Below are 19,992 nucleotides of genomic sequence, written 5' to 3' on the forward strand. Positions count from 1 at the left end.
GTACGGACTGTGGGCCCCCCCGCTCGCCCCGAGTCTGGACTGTGGGGAAGCCTGCCCCGGGTCTGGACTGTGGGGCATGTCCGCCCCATGTCAGGACTGTGTGGTCCGTCCACCCCGTGTCTGGACTGTGGGGCCGCCTGCCCCTGGTCTAGCCTCAGGTCTGGACTGTGGGGCCGCCTGCCCCGGGACTAGCCCCGTGTCCGGACTGTGGGGCCCGTCCGCCCCGAGCCTGGACTGTGGGGCCCGTCCGCCCCGAGCCTGGACTGTGGGGCCCCCCGCCCGCCCCGGGTACGGACTGTGGGGCCCCCCGCTCGCCCCGAGTCTGGAATGTGGGGCCGCCTGCCCCGGGTCTGGACTGTGGGGCACGTCCGCCCCATGTCAGGACTGTGGGGCCCGTCCACCCGGTGTCTGGACTGTGGGGCCGCCTGCCCCTGGTCTAGCCTCAGGTCTGGACTGTGGGGTCGCCTGCCCCGGGACTAGCCCCGTGTCCGGACTGTGGGGCCCGTCCGCCCCGAGCCTGGACTGTGCGGCCCGTCCGCCATATGTCCGGACTGTGGCTCCCCCCGTGTCCGGACTGTGGGGACCGTCCACCCCGTGTCCGGACTGTGGGCCGCGTGCTCCGGGTCTAGCCCCAGGTCTGGACTGTGGGGCATGCCTGCTCCGTGTCCGGACTGTGGGGCCCGTCCACCCCGTGTCCGGACTGTGGGCCGTCTGCCCCGGGTCTAGCCCCAGGTCTGGACTGTGGGGCCGCCTGCCCCGGGATTAGCCCTGTGTTCGGACTGTGGGGCCCGCCCGCCCCATGTCCTGACTGTGGAGCCCGCCCTCCCCGTGTCCTGACTGTGGGGCCCGCCCGCCGCCCGCCCCGTGTCCTGACTGTGGGGCCCGCCCGCCCCGTGTCCTGACTGTGGGGCCCGCCCGCCCCGTGTCCTGACTGTGGGGCCCGCCCGCCCCGTGTCCTGACTGTGGGGCCCGCCCGCCCCGTTTTCTGACTGTAGGGCTCGCCCGCCCCAAGTCCAGACTGTGGGGCCCATCCGCCCCGTGTCCGTACTTGGGGCCGCCTGCCCCGGGTCTAGCCCCAGGTCTGGACTGTGGGGCCACCTGCCCCAGGACTAGCCCTGTGTCTGGACTGTGGGGCACGCCCGCCCCGAGCCTGGACTGTGGGACATGCCCGCCCCGAGTGGGAAAGGGGAGTCTGTCTGCCCCGGGCCTGGACGGTGGGGCCCGTCCGCCCTGAGCCTGGACTGTGGGGCCCGTCCGCCCCGAGCGTGGACTGTGGGGCCCGAGCGTGAACTGTGGGGCCTATCCACCCCGAGCCTGGACTGTGGGGCCCGTCCGCCCGAGCCTGGACTGTGGGGCCCCCCGCCCGCCCCGGGTCTGGATTGTGGGGCCGGCTGGCCCCGGGTCTAGCCCCGAGCCTGGACTGTGGGGCTGCCTGCCCCGGGACTAGCCCCGCATCCGGACTGTGGGGCCCCCTGCCCACCCCGTGTCCTGACTGTGGGGCCCCCCGCCCGTCCCGTGTCCTGACTGTGGGGCCCCCCGCCCGCCCCGTGTCCTGACTGTGGGGCCAGCCAGCCCCGTGTCTTGACTGTGGGGCCCGCCCGCCCCGGGTCCGGACTGTGGGGCCCGCCCGCCCGCCCCGGGCTACTTTCAGTAGTATGTCAGCCGATTGTGGTTTGTAGGCTTGTTTTCTTTACTGTCTCAATGCTTCATTAACTAGCAATTCTGCTGATATTGGTAAGAATGACTTCCGGGTGATAACGGCTGATCCTATCAAACAACAAGGATGTGCCTTAATAAAGTACAGTCCTGAGGGTAGCTGGTGAGGCCAACAAATTTCCAGTCCATCCCTCATACTTAGATGTTAAAGGCAGACCTGTTCAATGTGCTATCCATGTCCCAGTTTGGCCTCTTGTTGGTAGGAGGTGTAAATGGTTGCTTTAAACAGAATGAAGCTATTTTAAGTCTGATGTCGGGAGTCTCAGAATGGACTGGTCGACATTTTACTTAGCAAAATATTTATGTCCCAGTTATCCTTCTAGTTGAAGTTGGTCATGGTTGTGATTAGTAGGGGAGTAACGACTGCGGTCGCAGCAAGTCACAAAGGCCCGGAGGATCAGGGGCCCGCCGACACCAGCAGAACCTTTAATTAGATGTGTGTCCTCCTACGCACATCCAGTTGAAGTGTATTGCTGTGGACATACCTATTGGGTCCTTTAGCGACAATGCATTCTGTCGGCCAATCATAGGCCAGCACATGACGGGGCGCATGGCAGTAACGTCATGCACTCCCGTCACAGGCCGAAGTCAGCTGCCTGCTTCACAACAGGACTTGCGGAGCGGGAGTGAAGGGAAGGTGGGTAGAGTATTTAAATATTTATTTTAAATAAGTTGCCATACTACTATATGTAGCATCGGCGTCTCTGCCCCCTGCTAGGCAGAGACGCCGTCCCATTCACCTCCTCGCTCCCCGCTCTGCGTTCACCAGCGCTCCTCTTCCTGCAGCCGGCGCGCGCAGCTCCCTGGGCACTGTGCTTAGGGCGCGCTCGCTCCCTCCCTCTTAAAGGGGCCGCGTGCGCCGTCCTAAGGAGTCCTCGGCCAATAGCCGAGGGTCCTCCCATATATAAGGCACCTCCTCCAAAATGGAGGTGCCCGAGCAAAAGTTGTTGCACAGTGTTTCTGACTTCTGCTTCAGCCCTCAGGTCCCGCTGCTAGCCTGACTACCAGTCTTGCCCACCAGCCTGTTACCTGCCGTGCCTGCCAGCCCGTTCACCTGGGAGCACTTGCCTGTTGCCTGCCGTGCCTGTCAGCCCGCTCACCTGGGAGCACTTGCCTGTGACCTGCCTGTTACCTGCCGTGCCTTCCTGGAGGCTCCTGCCGTCACTTGCCGTGACCACTTGCCAGCCCACCTAGAGACTCCTGCCGTCACTTGCCGTGACCACCTAGAGACTCCTGCCGTCACTTGCCGTGACCACCTGCCAGCCCACCTAGAGACTCCTGCTCGCCAGCCTGCCTGCTGTGCCTACCTGCTATTCCGGTCAGTCCCTGCCATCTGTACCGTGAAGGTCACCTGCTCCCTTACAAGGTCATCCCCAGAGTAGCACCTGGTCCCTCGGCTCGGTCCCTCCCTGGTCACGGAGTCGTTAGCCGCCGTACGACCAGGGTCGGTCCGGGTTGATACTTAGTTACGCCCCTCTGGGTCCCTCCTTGCACCATAGCACAGAGGTTCCACCCCCCGGACCCGTAACACTATATATGACTATGAGGTGCTTTATACTACTATATATGACTACGGGGTGCATTATACTGCTATATGACTATGAGGTACATTATACTACTATATATGAATATGGGGTATACTATACTACTATATATGGCTATAAGGGTGCATTATACTGCTATATATGACTATGATGTACATTATACTGCTATATATGACTATGGGGGTACATTATACTGCTATATATGACTGAAGTGCAATATAGTGCTATATATGACTATAGGGTGCATTTTACTACTATTTATGACTATGGTGGTGCATTATACTACTATTTATGACTATGGAGGTGCATTACACTACTATATATGACTATGGGGGTTGTATTATACTACTACGGATGACTATTGGGGTTGTATTATACTACTACGGATGACTATAGGGGTGCATTATACTTCTGTATATGACTATGAAGGTGTATTATACTACTATATATGACTATGTGGGTGCATTATACTACTATATATGACTATGGGGGTGCATTATACTGATATGACAGTGGGGTGCATTATACTACTATATATGACTATGGGGGTACATTATACTACTATAAATGACTATGGGGTGCTTTATACTACTATATATGACTATAGGGTGCTTTATACTACTATATATGACTATGGGGTGCTTTATACTACTGTATATGACTATGGGATGCTTTATACTAGTGTATATGACTATGGGGGTGCAGTATACTATTATATATGACTATGGGGGTACATTATACAACTATATATGACCAGGAGGTGCAATATACTGCTATATATGACTATGGGGTGCATTATACTACTATATAAACTATATGGGGGTACATTATACTGCCTTATATGACTATGGAGTGCATTATACTGCTTTATGTGACGATGGGGGTGCATTATACTTCTATGGATGACTATGAAGTGTATTATACTACTATATATGACTATGAGGATGCATTATTCTACTGTACATGTCTATGGGGTGCATTATACTACTATATATGACTGGGGGTGCATTATACTGCTATATAGGACTATGGCTTGCATTATACTGCTATATATGACGATGGGGTGCGTTATACTGCTATATATGACGATAGGGGTGCATTATACTGCTATATATGACTATGGAGGTGCATTATACTACTATATATGACTATGGGGTGCATTACACTACTTTATATGACTATGGAGGTACATTATATTACCATATATGACTATGGGGGTGAATTATACTGCTATATATTATGATGTGGTGCATTATACTACTATGTATGACTGTGGAGGTGCTTTATACTTTATTGAAAACTATGGGGTGCATTATACTACATGTATGACTAGGAGCTGTGCATTATACTTTATGGACGACTATGGGCTGTACAGTATATTATATAGAGGAGAATGGGATGCATTATACTATATGGAGGACTATGGGATGCATTATACTATATGAAGGACTATGGGGAGTGCGTTATACTTAAGCTCTGGAGCCCCATGACTTGAATGTACACCCCTGGTGAGTATAATGGCTTAGTTTATTTTTTATACAATAAAGAACAGCGGCAGAATGGGGGACATATTCGGGATATATATATTCAGACTCTAGTTACGCCACTGGTCATAAGACACATGAAATCATTGTAAGTTCAATTAATATTCGGGGTCTGGAGTCATAAATTGGACTGGTTGGCGTTTAAGTTGGTTAACCATTTAGTTTCCAGGTTATCCTTTAAGTTGGATTTGTAAGTTGGGTATGGCTGAGCTGAGCAAAACCAGTGTAAGTCCAGCTGCTCCTCCTGGTCCGGTGTCATAGGATGGACTGCTCAGCATTTAAGCTGATAAACATCTACATTTCAGTTTACTCTCCTTGTTGGAGGTGCAAGCTGGACATGGCTGCAATAAGCTGAATAAAACCACTGTAAGTCCAGTTAAGGCTCCTAGTTGGAAGAGATGGCCTTGTGGACACAAAGTGATTAAACTGTAAATGCCCCAATCTACCCTCCTGGTATGGAGTGGTAAGATGAGCTTGATGGTGTCATGTTGGACAGCACTACAGTGGAGAAAATAAGTATTTGATACACTGACGATTTTGCAAGTTTTCCTACCTACAAAGAGTGTAGAGGTCTGTCATTTTTATCGTAGGTCACTTCATCTGTGAGAGACAAAATCTAAAAATCAGAAAATCACATTATATGATTTTTAAATAATTAAATTGCATTTTATTGCATGAAATAAGTATTTGATCACCTACCAACCAGCAAGAATTCTGGCTCTCACATACTTGTTAGTTTTTCTTTAAGAAGCCCTCCTACTCTGCACTCATTACCTGTATTAATTGCACTTGTTTGAACTTATTACCTGTATAAAAGACACAAGGCTGGGATGGGCTACAGGACAATAAGCAAGCAGCTTCACGAGACGCCAACAACTGTTGGCGCAATTATTAGAAAATGGAAGAAACACAAGATGACTAAGTCTTCCTCGGTCTGGGGCTCCATGCAAGATCTCGCCTCGTGGGGTAAGGATGATTCTGAGAAACGTCAGGAATCAGCCCAGAACTACATGGGAGGACCTGGTCAATGACCTAAATAGAGCTGGCACCACAGTCTCAAACATTACCATTAGTTACACACTACGCTATCATGGATTAAAATCCTACAGGGCACACAAGGTCCAGTGCTCACCCCAGCACATATCCAGGCCTGTTTGAAGTTGCCAATAACCATCTGGATGATCCAGAGGAGGCATGGGAGAAGGTCATGTGGTCAGATGAGATCAAAATAGAACTTTTTGGTGTCCACTCCACTCACCTTGTTTGGAGGAAGAAGAAGGATGAGTACAACCCCAAGAACACTCTCCCAACCATGAAGCATGGCGGGGGAAACCTCATACTTCGGAGGTGCTTTTTTTTGCAAAGGGGACAGGAAGACTGCAATGTATTGAAGGGAGGATGGATGGGGTCATGTATCTTCCTTCCCTCAGTAAGCACGTTGAAGATGGGTTGTGGTTGGGTCTTCCAGCATGACAATGATCCGAAACACACAGCCAGGGCAACCTAAGGCGTGGCTCGATAAGAAGCATTTCAAGGTCCTGTAGTGGTCTAGCCAGTCTCCAGACCTGATCCCAGTAGAAAAGCTTTGGAGGGAGCTGAAACTCAATATTGCCCAGCAACAGCCCCGAAACTTGAAAGATCTGGAGAAGATCCGTATGGAGGAGAGGGCCAAAATCCCTGCTTTATTATGTGCAAACTTGGTCAAGAACTACAGGAAATATCTGACCTCTGTAATTGCAAACAAAGGTTTCTGTACATAATATTAAGTTCTATTTTTCTATTGTATCAAATACTTATTTCATGCAATAAAATGCAAATGAATTATGTAATGTTAATCATACAATGTGATTTTTCTGGATTTTATTTTTAAACTCGGTCTCTCACAGGTGAAGTGACCTACGATAAAAATTACAGACCTCTCATTGTAGGTGGGAAAACTTGCAAAATCGGCAGTGTATTAAATACTTCTTTTCCCCACCGTATACCAGTCTGCCCTCCTAATGGAAGTTGGATCTGGATCCGCCAGTGTGGGACTGATAAACCATCAATGTCCCAGTCTATCCTCCTGACGCGCCCCCTGGGACATATTCCTTTTTGAGGGGAATACCCAGCACCGGATCAGATGGGGGGTTGTAGTCTCCGAGCGGCTGTGACCCGGCCCGTGCCCAGGGCGTCAAGCTCAGTGTTATGTGGCAGTCCTACAGATGTTATTAAGAGTTCTTTTGTGTCGACTACGCCACCCGTTGTGATGCGGTCACTGTGGCCGCCGCTGCTGCAGGGTCCGCTGAGGCTGATGGTGGGTGCGCAGCTTGGTGAGATAACCCCCAACGGGAGGGGTATAGCCTCAGGGGGGACAGGTGCAGAGGATGGGGGTTGTGGTGGTGCAGTGCAAACGGCAATGAAGACAGAGTCGGGTTGTGCAGTTAAGGGTGTTTACTTACTGCAGATGTTGTACTGGTCACTCCAGCTTCGAGTGACCACCCGAGCCGTGCTGCGTCCACCAGGTCCTGGATCCAGCCAACCCCCAAACAAGTCCGGAGCGTGGCCCTGAGCTCTCCTTCTGTCCCGTTCTCTGGCCGTCCCCACCAGTGATCCACCTAGGTCCAGCTCCCTCGGGCCTTCTGTTGGGACACCCTTGGCCCTGGGTTCCCTGACCCTTCATGTGGTGTGCCTTCGGGGTGGATGTGATGGGTGACCGTGGCAAACGCTGCCCACGGTCTCCGGTCTCTGGCTAGGGTGTGTTTTCTGCCCCCACCAGCTTGGGATCCGGTACCCTGTGCCGACTCTTCACCCGGGGATTTAAGTTGGGATCTTGGAGTCCTTTTCTGCTGTTTCCCCCTCTGGGTCTCTCTTTCTCTTCTCCTCTCTCACTCTGGGTCTTTCTTCTCCTCTGCTCGCTGACTTGTTCTCTGCATCTGACCCTGATCTTAGTTGGTGCCCACCTTATATACACCCTCTATGTGTGAGCTCAGGTGACCAGCACCCAATGAGCTCCTATCTTTACCCAGGCTGCTCCCCCTATCTGCCCCTACACTACTTGGGATGTACCACCCCCCTCCCACTCCAGCCAGGAACAGACTCGGTCGTACCTGCACATTTCTAAGTGGGAGTACCGTCGGTCTGCTCCTCGGAAATGGGATGTGTGTAGTGCATGCAGCCTACCGAGCTCAGTTCCACCCTCCATCCTTGCCCGGGAGTGGAATATCACACCTCTGGGTTGAGGTGCAATACCCCTGTAGCAGCCGAATCCTCAGGGTGCTACATTCCTAACTGGAGGAGCATGATGGACGTAGTTATACCGGTTCTAGTGAAAATATTCCAAGACCGGCAGATCCTCTTGGTTGAAGTTGGAAAATGGACATATTAGAAATTAAGTCGGTGAAGCCATTATACCCAATAAGTATTTCAGGATTGAAGTCCTAAAATTGCTAGATTGAACTAAGTGGTGAGTTGGTTAAATATCCGGTCAATGTGCTTTTTGGGTGATTAAAACGTCAATTCTGCAATAAATCTACAAGGGGAGGAATTGATGGATGAGTTAAAATGTCCACTTACCTGTCAGACTCCTGGAGCAAAGGCGTAACCTCTCCGCTAGTCAAGACGAATGCCTTCTCACTGCGTTTCTTCAGACGACTTAACGTTCCGCCCTATGGGACAAACCAAAAAAAAAAAAGATTGGTGAAGTTTGATTGAAATAAGGTATTAAATATTCTGGTTTCTGGATCCCCTTTGGCATTCTGGGATGCTCAATCTACACTTTATAGCAAAAAGTGGGGTAGATATTTTTGAACCATTAGGTGGTCATTGACACTGGAAGGGTTTCTTACTGTCCAGACCTTCGTCATATGGGGGCCTTACTACAATGGAAAATATCAACAATATTGTGTTTGTGATCCAATTCTCTCGCATGCGAGATTCGGATCACAGGTGTGGAGAAGATGGAGCATTTAATTTCTCCATCTTCTCAACTGTGTGAGTCAGCCGGCGTATATTGGACTGCACTCAGATGACATCTGAGTGCAGTCCGATGTTTTTCACGTATCCATAGACTTGTATGGGCGCGTCGTCTGATATACTCTGCCAATTGCAGCATGCAGCAATTTTTTGCTATACTCATCCGAGTTATATGCCGGCTACTCAGCAGTGTCAGCGATCCCTAAAGGCATCACCTTGACAATCACAGCAATAAGCACATGACACAGACGTGTTGGCTCTGATTTTTTGGGGGGCAAAATGGTGCAGTGCTGAACTTCACCACAGACACCCCCAGCTACATGATGTGTAAACAGGACCCCAAGATTGTGTGAAGAGACGCTTACCTGGACCAGTCTCCTTCAAGCTGTCCGGGGTTAAAGACATAAAATGATTCCGGTTTAGAAATGTGCACATTCTATTTCATCTGTGATGTCATGGGATGTCGATGATGTCACGCGTCCTGTGATGTCATTAAAACTCTCACTGCTTTTTATGGATCCAGTTTACAACATCAACAAAAAATTAATTCAATAAAAAGACAAAACCCCGACCTCATTTTATAATTCTATGACGCACATTTAAAAGGAGCCTTTTATTTTATCTATATGACCTACTGCTCTATGTAGTAAAATAACACCCAGGACCCCATCCTGCCAGTCCTGACCACCCAAACTACAACTCCAATGTCCCCCCGAATTCAACAGGAACAAAAGAGCTGACAACAGAGAATGATGGCATACGCTACTAAATTTCTGTTACAAAGTGCTGTAATTCTACCACGTCAATGGCAAAACGATCCAAAAATGGAGCCCCATAAAGATGTCCCAACTTGAGCCCCCCTATCTACATGCCTTACTAGAGCATAGGGGTGACATAGGGGGCGAGCTCCATTGTAGTCTTCCATAGTGGGGAGCCAGTGCAAAATGCTGGAAGACCCCCAACAAATATGTATCATCACATTGTCATCCTCCTGCTATAGGGGGCATGTAACACGCTGCTTCCCCAGCAATATAGCAGCTCATTGCTGGGGGTTTAGCTGCCATACTTGTTAATATCAACAGATCATCAGTGACTCCTCATTTAGGTAAGGGGTGGTCCTGAAAATGTCTTATTACAGAGTGTTTCTGGCGATCCATGATAAATCCGGGGGATACGCTATAAGTATACCAAAGCTTAAAAGTAATGTGCTCCCTACCTGGACTCGTCCCCTTCCAGCTGTCAGATCCTAGTGACACAAGATGGCTCTGGTGCAGAGCTTCATACATTCTACTCCAGCTGTCATGTCTATGATGTCATGTGCATTGTGATGTCATCATGGCTCTCACTGTTATTTCACATTTACAACCACAAGAAAAAGTTGATATTAATTGTTTAAAAAAACAAAACTAAAAAACATTGTGGGTAATTGCAGCCTGTGATTATTTTACACACTATCATTAATATTTGGGGGGATTAGTCAGGTCCTTCGCCTTCCCCTCCTGCACTGCACTTTATATGTTGTATATTATAATAATGGACAATCCACAAGCCCTGCTTGTAGAATATGTAATATATATACAGTACAGACCAAAAGTTTGGACACACCTCATTTAAAGATTTTTCTGTCTTTTCATGACTATGAAAATTGTACATTTACACTGAAGGCATCAAAACTATGAATTAACACATGTGGAATTATATACTTAACAAAAAAGTGTGAAACAACTGAAAATATGTCTTATATTCTAGGTTCTTCAAAGTAGCCACCTTTTGCTTTTATGACTGCTTTGCACACTCTTGGCATTCTCTTGATGAGCTTCAAGAGGTAGTCACCGGAAATGGTTTTCACTTCACAGGTGTGCCCTGTCAGGTTTAATAAGTGGGATTTCTTGCCTTATAAATGGAGTTGGGACCATCAGTTGTGTTGTGCAGAAGCCTGGTGGAAACACAGCTGATAGTCCTACTGAATAGACTGTTAGAATTTGTATTATGGCAAGAAAAAAGCAGCTAAGTAAAGAAAAACGAGTGGCCATCATTACATTAAGAAATGAAGGTCAGTCAGTCTGAAAAATTGGGAAAACTTTGAAAGTGTCCCCAAGTACAGTTGCAAAAACCATCAAGCGCTACAAAGAAACTGGCTCACATGAGGACCGCCCCAGGAAAGGAAGACCAAGAGTCACCTCTGCTTCTGAGGATAAGTTTATCTGAGTCACCAGCCTCAGAAATCGCAGGTTAACAGCAGCTCAGATTAGAGACCAGGTCAATGCCACACAGAGTTCTAGCAGCAGACACATCTCTTCAACAACTGTTAAGAGGAGACTTTGTGCAGCAGGCCTTCATGGTAAAATAGCTGCTAGGAAACCACTGCTAAGGCAGGCAACAAGCAGAAGAGACTTGTTTGGGCTAAAGAACACAAGGAATGGACATTAGACCAGTGGAAATCTGTGCTTTGGTCTGATGAGTCCAAATTTGAGATCTTTGGTTTCAACCACCGTGTCTTTCTGCGACGCAGAAAAGGTGAACGGATGGACTCTACATGCCTGGTTCCCACCGTGAAGCATGGAGGAGGAGGAGGTGTGATGGTGTGGGGGTGCTTTGCTGGTGACACTGTTGGGGATTTATTCATAATTGAAGGCATACTGAACCAGCATGACTACCACAGCATCTTGCAGCGGCATGCTATTCCATCCGGTTTGCGTTTAGTTGGACCATCATTTATTTTTCAACAGGACAATGACCCCAAACACACCTCCAGGCTGTGTAAGGGCTATTTGACCAAGAAGGAGAGTGATGGGGTGCTACGCCAGATGACCTGGCCTCCACAGTCACCAGACCTGAACCCAATAGAGATGGTTTGGGGTGAGCTGGACAGCAGAGTGAAGGCAAAAGGGCCAACAAGTGCTAAGCATCTCTGGGAACTCCATCAAGATTGTTGGAAGACCATTTCCGGTGACTACTTCTTGAAGCTCATCAAGAGAATGCCAAGAGTGTGCAAAGCAGTCATCAAAGCAAAAGGTGGCTACTTTGAAGAACCTAGAATATAAGACATATTTACAGTTGTTTCACACTTTTTTGTTAAGTATATAATTCCACATGTGTTAATTCATAGTTTTGATGCCTTCAGTGTGAATGTACAATTTTCACAGTCATGAAAATACAGAAAAATCTTTAAATGAGAAGGTGTGTCCAAACTTTTGGTCTGTACTGTATATACTAGATGGAGGCCCGATGCTGTCTCATCGGGAGGGCAGTAATGTCACGATGGGGGCAGGCTTTGCACAGTTGAGAATCTCTCCCCCCCATGTGCTCACCCACCTATCCACTCTCTCTTTCCCCCATGTGCTGACTTCTCCCGTCTGTGATCTCTTCTTTGACCTGTCTACCCCATGTGCTCTCCCCCTTGTCTGCTTTCTCTCTCCCCCATCTGCTGTCTTCTCCTCTTATGTGATCTCTTCTTTGACCTGTGTACCCCATGTGCTCTCCCCCTTGTCTGCTCTCTCTCTCCACCCCTCTGCTGTCTTCTTCCCTCATGTGTTCTCTCGTTTGAGCTGTCTCCCCACGCAGTAAATCAGACTGTCGCCATCTTTGTGCAGGCAGATAGCGGCGGTCACATTAAAACTGCGCATGCGCTCCTCCTGTACAAAGATGGCGGCAGTCAGTGAATCATTCGGCTGATCCCGGCGGCGGCGTGTTTGCGACAGTGTTCTGCTGGTGGTACCACGCAAGAGGCTGCGTACGGCGTATACCGTGTGTGTGGTGCGTACGGCGTATACAGAGTGTGTGTGTGTGGTGCGTACGGCGTATACAGAGTGTGTGTGTGGTGGTGCATATAGTGTATACAGAGTGTGTGTGTGTGTGTGGTGGTGCGTACGGCATATACAGTGTGTGTGGTGTGTACAGCGTATACAGTGTGTGTGTTGTGCGTACGGCGTATACTGTGTGTTTGGTGTGTGCAGCGTATACAGTGTGTGTGTTGTGCGTATGGCGTATACAGTGTGTGTTGCATATGGCGTATACAGTGTGTGGTGCGTACGGCGTATACAGTGTGTGTTGCATACGGCGTATACAGTGTGTGGTGCGTAATGCGTATACAGTGTGTGGTGCGTACGGCGTATACAGTGTGTGTGTGTGGTGTGTACGGTGTATACAATGTGTGTGGTGCATATGCCGTATACATTGTGTGTGTGGTGCGTACAGCGTATACAGAGTGTGTGTGGTGGTGCGTAAGGCGTATACAGAGCGTGTGTGGTGCATATAGCGTATACAGAGTGTGTGTGTGTGTGGTGGTGCGTACGGCATATACAGTGTGTGTGGTGTGTACAGCGTATACAGTGTGTGTGTTGTGCGTACGGCGTATACTGTGTGTGTGGTGTCTGCAGCGTATACAATGTGTGTGTTGTGTGTATGGTGTATACAGTGTGTGTTGCATACGGCGTATACAGTGTGTGGTGCGTACGGCGTATACAGTGTGTGGTGCGTACGGCGTATACAGTGTGTGATGCGTACGGCGTATACAGTGTGTGTGGTGCGTACGGCGTATACAGTGTGTGTGTGTGGTGTGTACGGTGTATACAATGTGTGTGGTGCATATGCCGTATACATTGTGTGTGTGGTGCGTACAGCGTATACAGAGTGTGTGTGGTGGTGCGTACAGCGTATACAGAGCGTGTGTGGTGCGTATGGCGTATACAGAGTGTGTGTGGTGGTGCATACAGCGTATACAGTGTGTGTGGGGGGGTGCGTACGGCGTATACAGTGTGTGTGTGGGGGGTGCGTATGGCGTATACAGTGTGTGTGGTGTTGCATACGGCGTATACAGGGTATGTGTGGTGCTTACGGCATATACAGTGTATGTGTGTGTGTGTGTGTGTGGTGCGCAGGGTGTATACAGAGTGCGTGTGTGTGGTGGTGCGTACGGCGTATACACTGTGTGTGTGTGTGGTGCGTACGGCGTATACACTGTGTGTGTGTGTGTGGTGCGTACGGCGTATATAGTGTGTGTGTGGTGCTTACGGCATGTACAGTGTGTGTGTGTGGTGCGCAGGGTGTATACAGAGTGCATGTGTGTGGTGGTGCGTACGGCATATACAGTGTATGTGTGTGTGTGGTGCGTACGGCGTATACAGTGTGTGTCTGTGGTGGTGTATATGGCGTATACAGTGTATGTGGTATGTACGGCCAGGGGCATACATAGGAATCATGGGGCCCCATAGCAGAAGCTCTAATTGCCCCCCCCCCCCCAAAAAAAAATTAAATAATTGTCGGGGTCACCAAAGATCAGATCTCACAACTTTCCATCTTTACATAGTAATTTTCCTCCTGCTGACGTCCTAGATCTCTTTCATTGCCCCATAAAGTGTGATGCCAATAAAAGGGCCCCCCAAACACAGTATAATACCCCCATGGTGAATTCCTCCACATGCACAGTATAATGACCCTACTGTACCCCACCTCAACTCCCAGGGTAAAGTATGCTGTCCCCAACACAGTATGTTCCCCCAACTGTGAGCCGCTAGAGAGGATGGTACATAATAAGGGAGGGTGTTATACATAATAAAAGAGGAAACTATATAACTAAGGATGGCGCTATACATAATAAGTGAGTGCACTATATACTAAGGGACTGTGCTATACATAATAAGGCTACATTCCTGCATCTGTGTGCAGTGTCGGTGTGCTGCCCTGCATTGAGCATGTCCTATTCTAATCCTCAATATCGGATCAGAACAGGACATTCTCTGACCCTCTTAGATCTCATTCTCAGATCCGTGATTTTCATGGATGTGTGAATGGATCTATAAAACTGTACGAGTCCGTGAACCATCCGATAAAAAGATCTGGCAGCACACGGACATTTCACACAAATGTGAGAGTACAGCCTAAGGGATTTTACAGATAACATTATCACTCCAAGTCACACAGTGCAGATACAGAATAATATTTACATCCAGGCACTTACCGCTGACGTCTCATCTGATCAGAGTCGGTTTCTGCTGCTTCTTCTCCATCTGGTCAGACCTTCATGTCGACATCTCCCAGCCACGACTCGTCTTGTCACGATGATCTCCAGCCTAGAAAATAACAAGGTCACATATTGTATGTATACATGTGTCTCCCCCGCTCTGCGTCCTCGAATACAGATATGTAACCCCCCATTAATATACTATTAACCACCTAGTAATCAAAATATAAAGTGATAAGCAGCACTGTGCCCCCCATTAACTATAATCTGCACCGGCCAATAATATAAATTATTCAGTCTCTGTGACTCTCCCCAATTAACTGTAAGGCTATGTGCACACGGAAAACATACAAGGCTTCACAGTACAAGCAAAGTGAAACCCCCATAATTGCTCTCTCCCAGCACCCCCATCATTGCTCTCTCCCAGCACCCCCGTCATTGCTCTCTCCCAGCACCCCCATCATTACTCTCTCCCAGCCCCCCACCATTGCTCTCTCCCAGCACCCCCATCATTGCTCTCTCCCAGCACCCTCGTCATTGCTCTCTCCCAGCACCCCCATCATTACTCTCTCCCAGCACCCCCATCATTGCTCTCTCCCAGCACCCCCGTCATTGCTCTCTCCCAGCACCCCCATCATTACTCTCTCCCAGCACCCCCATCATTACTCTCTCCCAGCACCCCCATCATTACTCTCTCCCAGCACCCCCATCATTACTCTCTCCCAGCACCCACGTCATTGCTCTGTCCCAGCACCCTCATCTTTGCTCTCTCCCAGCACTCCCATCATTGCTCTGTCCCACCACCCCCATCATTGCTCTCTCCCAACCCCCATCATTGCTCTGTCTCAGCACCTCCATCATTGCTCTCTCCCAGCCCCCCATCATTGCTCTGTCCCAGCACCTCCATCATTGCTTCTCCCAGCACTCCCATCATTGCTCTCTCCCAGCACCCCTATCATTGCTCTCTCCCAGCACCCCCATCATTGCTCTCTCCCAGCACCCCCATCATTGCTCTCTCCCAGCACCCCCATCATTGCTCTCTCCCAGCACCCCCATCATTGCTCTCCCTCTTAGCACCTGCATCATTGCTCTGTCCCACCACCCCCATCATTGCTCTCTCCTAACCCCCATCATTGCTCTGTCCAGCACCCCCATCATTGCTCTGTCCCAGCACCTCCATCATTGCTTCTCCCAGCACTCCCATTATTTCCTCTCAGCACCCCCATCATTACTCTCTCCCAGCACCCCCATCATTACTCTCTCCCAGCACCCCCATCATTGCTCTCTCCCAGCACCCCCATCATTGCTCTCTCCCAGCACCCCCATCATTGCTCTCTCCCAGCAATACGTCATTGCTCTCCCCTTCCCCACCATCCCCATCATTGCTCTCCCCAGCTCTATCCGCCCCATTATTGCTCTTCCCAGCCCCATCCCCTCCCCAGCATTTCAGTAAAAAAAAAAAAAAAAAAACTTACTTCAGCTCGCTCCCCTGCAGCAGCATCCTCCTGGTTGCCGGCAGCTTTCTTCCTGACCCAGGCGCGCGCTGCATGATGACGTCATCAAGCTGCGCACGCCTGGGTCAGGGAGGAAGTAGAGGATGAACCCTCCAGCTCCGCTGCTATTCTCCTCCTGACAGCAGCGGAGCTGTAGGGATCACTCCCTGACCGCCGAATGCAGGGAGCAGCTGCACCTTGTGGGCCCCTTGGTGCAGCTGCACCGGTGGCGGTATATCCACCCCTGGACTGCTATGGGCCCCCTCGGCTCACGGGCCTCATAGCAGTCGCCTGGTCTGCCGCCATTGGCAGTACGCCACTGTGTACGGCATATACAGTGTGTGTGTGGTGTGTACGGTGTATACAGAGTGCGTGTGTGTGGTGCGTACGGTGTATACAGAGTGCGTGTGTGTGTGGTGGTGCGTACGGCGTATACAGTGTGTGTGTGTGTGTGGTGTGTACGGCATATACAGTGTGTGTGTGGTGGTGCGTATGGCGTATACAGTGCATGTGGTATGTACAGCGTATACAGTGTATGTGTGTGTGGTGTGTACGGCGTATACAGAGTGTGTGTGTGGTGTGTACGGCGTATACAGTGTGTGTGTGTGGTGTGTACGGCGTATACAGTGTATGTGGTATGCACAGCGTATACAGTGTGTGTGTGTGTGTGTGGTGCGTATGATGTATACAGACTGCGTGTGTGTGGTGGTGAATACGGCGTATACAGTGTGTGTGTGGTGTGTATGGCGTATACAATGTGTGTGTGTGTGGTGCGTACGGCGTATACAGTGCATGTGGTATGTACGGCGTATACAGTGTGTGTGTGGTGCGTACGCCGTATACAGTGTGTGTGTGTGGTGTGTACGGCGTATACAGTGTATGTGGTGAGTACGGCGTATACAGTGTGTGTGTGTGGTGTGTATGGCGTATACAGTGTGTGTGTGTGGTGAGTACGGCGTATACAGTGTGTGGTGCGTACGCCGTATACAGTGTGTGTGTGGTGTGTGTGTATGTGTGTGTGTGTGTGTACGAAGTATACAGAGTGTGTGTGTGTGGGGTGGTGCATATAGCGTATACAGAGTGTGTGTGTGTGTGGTGTGTACGGCGTATACAGTGTGTGTGGTATGTATAGCGTATACAGTGTGTGTGGTGCGTACGGCGTATACAATGTGTGTGTGTGTGGTGTGTACGGCGTGTACAGTGTGTGTGTGGTGTGTATGGCGTATACAGTGTGTGTGTGGTGAGTACGGCGTATACAGTGTGTGTGTGTGTGGTGAGTACGGCATATACAGTGTGTGTGTGTGGTGTACGGCGTATACAATGTGTGTGTGGTGAGTACGGCGTATACAATGTGTGTGTGTGTGGTGTGTACGGCGTATACAGTGTGTGTGTGGTGTGTATGGCGTATACAGTGTGTGTGTGGTGAGTACGGCGTATACAGTGTGTGGTGCGTACGCCGTATACACTGTGTGTGTGTGTGTGTGTGTGTACGGCGTATACAGAGTGTGTGTGTGGTGTGTACGGCGTATACAGAGTGTGTGTGTGGTGTGTACGGCGTATACAATGTGTGTGTGTGTGTGATGTGTACGGCTTATACAGTGTGTGTGTGTGTGTGTGATGTGTACGGCGTATACAGAGTGTGTGTGTGGTGTGTACGGCGTATACAGAGTGTGTGTGTGGTGTGTACGGCGTATACAATGTGTGTATGTGTGTGTGTGTGTACGGCGTATACTGTGTGTGTGTGTGTGGTGCGTACGGCGTATACAGTGCATGTGGTATGTACGGCGTATACAGTGTGTGTGTGGTGCGTACGGCGTATACAGTGTATGTGTGTGGTATGTACGGCGTATACAGAGTGTGTGTGTGGTGTGTACGGCGTATACAGAGTGTGTGTGGTGCGTACGCCGTATACAGTGTGTGTGTGTGTGGTGTGTACGGCGTATACAGTGTATGTGGTGAGTACGGCGTATACAGTGTGTGTGTGTGGTGTGTATGGCGTATACAGTGTGTGTGTGTGGTGCGTACGCCGTATACAGTGTGTGTGTGTGTGTGTGTGTGTACGAAGTATACAGAGTGTGTGTGTGTGTGGTGTGTACGGCGTATACAGTGTGTGTGGTATGTATGGCGTATACAGTGTGTGTGGTGCGTACGGCGTATACAATGTGTGTGTGTGTGGTGTGTACGGCATGTACAGTGTGTGTGTGGTGTGTATGGCGTATACAGTGTGTGCGTGGTGAGTACGGCGTATACAGTGTGTGTGTGTGTGGTGAGTACGGCGTATACAGTGTGTGTGTGTGTGGTGTACGGCGTATACAATGTGTGTGTGGTGAGTACGGCGTATACAATGTGTGTGTGTGTGGTGTGTACGGCGTATACAGTGTGTGTGTGGTGTGTATGGCGTATACAGTGTGTGTGTGGTGAGTACGGCGTATACAGTGTGTGGTGCGTACGCCGTATACACTGTGTGTGTGTGTGTGTGTGTGTGTACGGCGTATACAGAGTGTGTGTGTGGTGTGTACGGCGTATACAGAGTGTGTGTGTGGTGTGTACGGCGTATACAGAGTGTGTGTGTGGTGTGTACGGCGTATACAGAGTGTGTGTGTGGTGTGTACGGCGTATACAATGTGTGTGTATGTGTGTACGGCGTATACAGTGCATGTGGTATGTACGGCGTATACAGTGTGTGTGTGTGGTATGTACGGCGTATACAGAGTGTGTGTGTGGTGTGTACGGCGTATACAGAGTGTGTGTGTGTGTATGTGTGTGTGTGTGGTGTGTACGGCGTATACAGTGTGTGTGTGTGTAAGTAAATTAACCTTAAAGAGTAAATCAACTTTTGGGACGTTTTTAATGTGGTTTAGGGTCATTAATTCTGAGCAGATTTGTGGGGACCCCAATCCTTTGCTCCTTTGCTTAAAAGACCTCCTAGAAGAGCGCAGCTCAGTAGATAGGAGAGTACACTGAGCGGAGCAAATGCAGCAGAAAGTCACAGTCATGTCTCCTCACCTCTTCACTTCTAAGAGATCTTCTGAGTGATCAGGGTCTCAGATTCGCACTAATCTGCTCAAAATTATAGGACCTAAATCATGTAATATATATCCCAAAATGTAAGTTACTTTTTAAACGTTTAATAGTTCCACTGCTTGCATCTAATCAGTACATTGGTTCCTATACGGTCCACAGTCTGATGATGAATGGTAACAACTCCCAGTATCTCCTTACCATTGCTAAGGACATACTGGGAGTTGTAGTTAAGTCCTCCATTCTCTGGAATTCCTATTGTTAGCAATGCCCTTCCTCAACCAATTGCAAATACAAAGGATCCATCCATGGGGTGAGATCTTGGGAATAATTGAATCGTACCTACATTTAAAAAAATAAATAAATCTCCTATTCTTAATAAAAACCGTATTTTTCGGACTATAAGATGCACTTTTTTCCTCCAAAATTTTGGAGGAAAGTGGGGGGTGCGTCTTATAGTCCGAATACTATATTATTGTATGGCCGCATGGTGGTGGGTGTGGGGGAGCCGCAGGGGTGGATTAAGAGTAGCAAGGGCCCCGGGCAGTTTAGAAGGCACGGCCCCCCACCCCCCACACACACACATACACACATACCTGTATGTATGACATGTCACATGATCCCCTGTGATAGATCATGTGATAGTTCACGTGAAATTAATTTGGCACAATATTAATTATAATAATTTTTTTTATGCTGTGTGCCCACTACGCGTTTTTTAAGCTTTTCCGCAGCGCCAATTCCACTGCAGAAACGCT

The sequence above is a fragment of the Phyllobates terribilis genome, unplaced genomic scaffold, assembly GCF_046119375.1.
Source record: "Phyllobates terribilis strain yellow unplaced genomic scaffold, ASM4611937v1 Scaffold_264__1_contigs__length_2628131, whole genome shotgun sequence".
NCBI classification, from domain to species: domain Eukaryota; kingdom Metazoa; phylum Chordata; class Amphibia; order Anura; family Dendrobatidae; genus Phyllobates; species Phyllobates terribilis.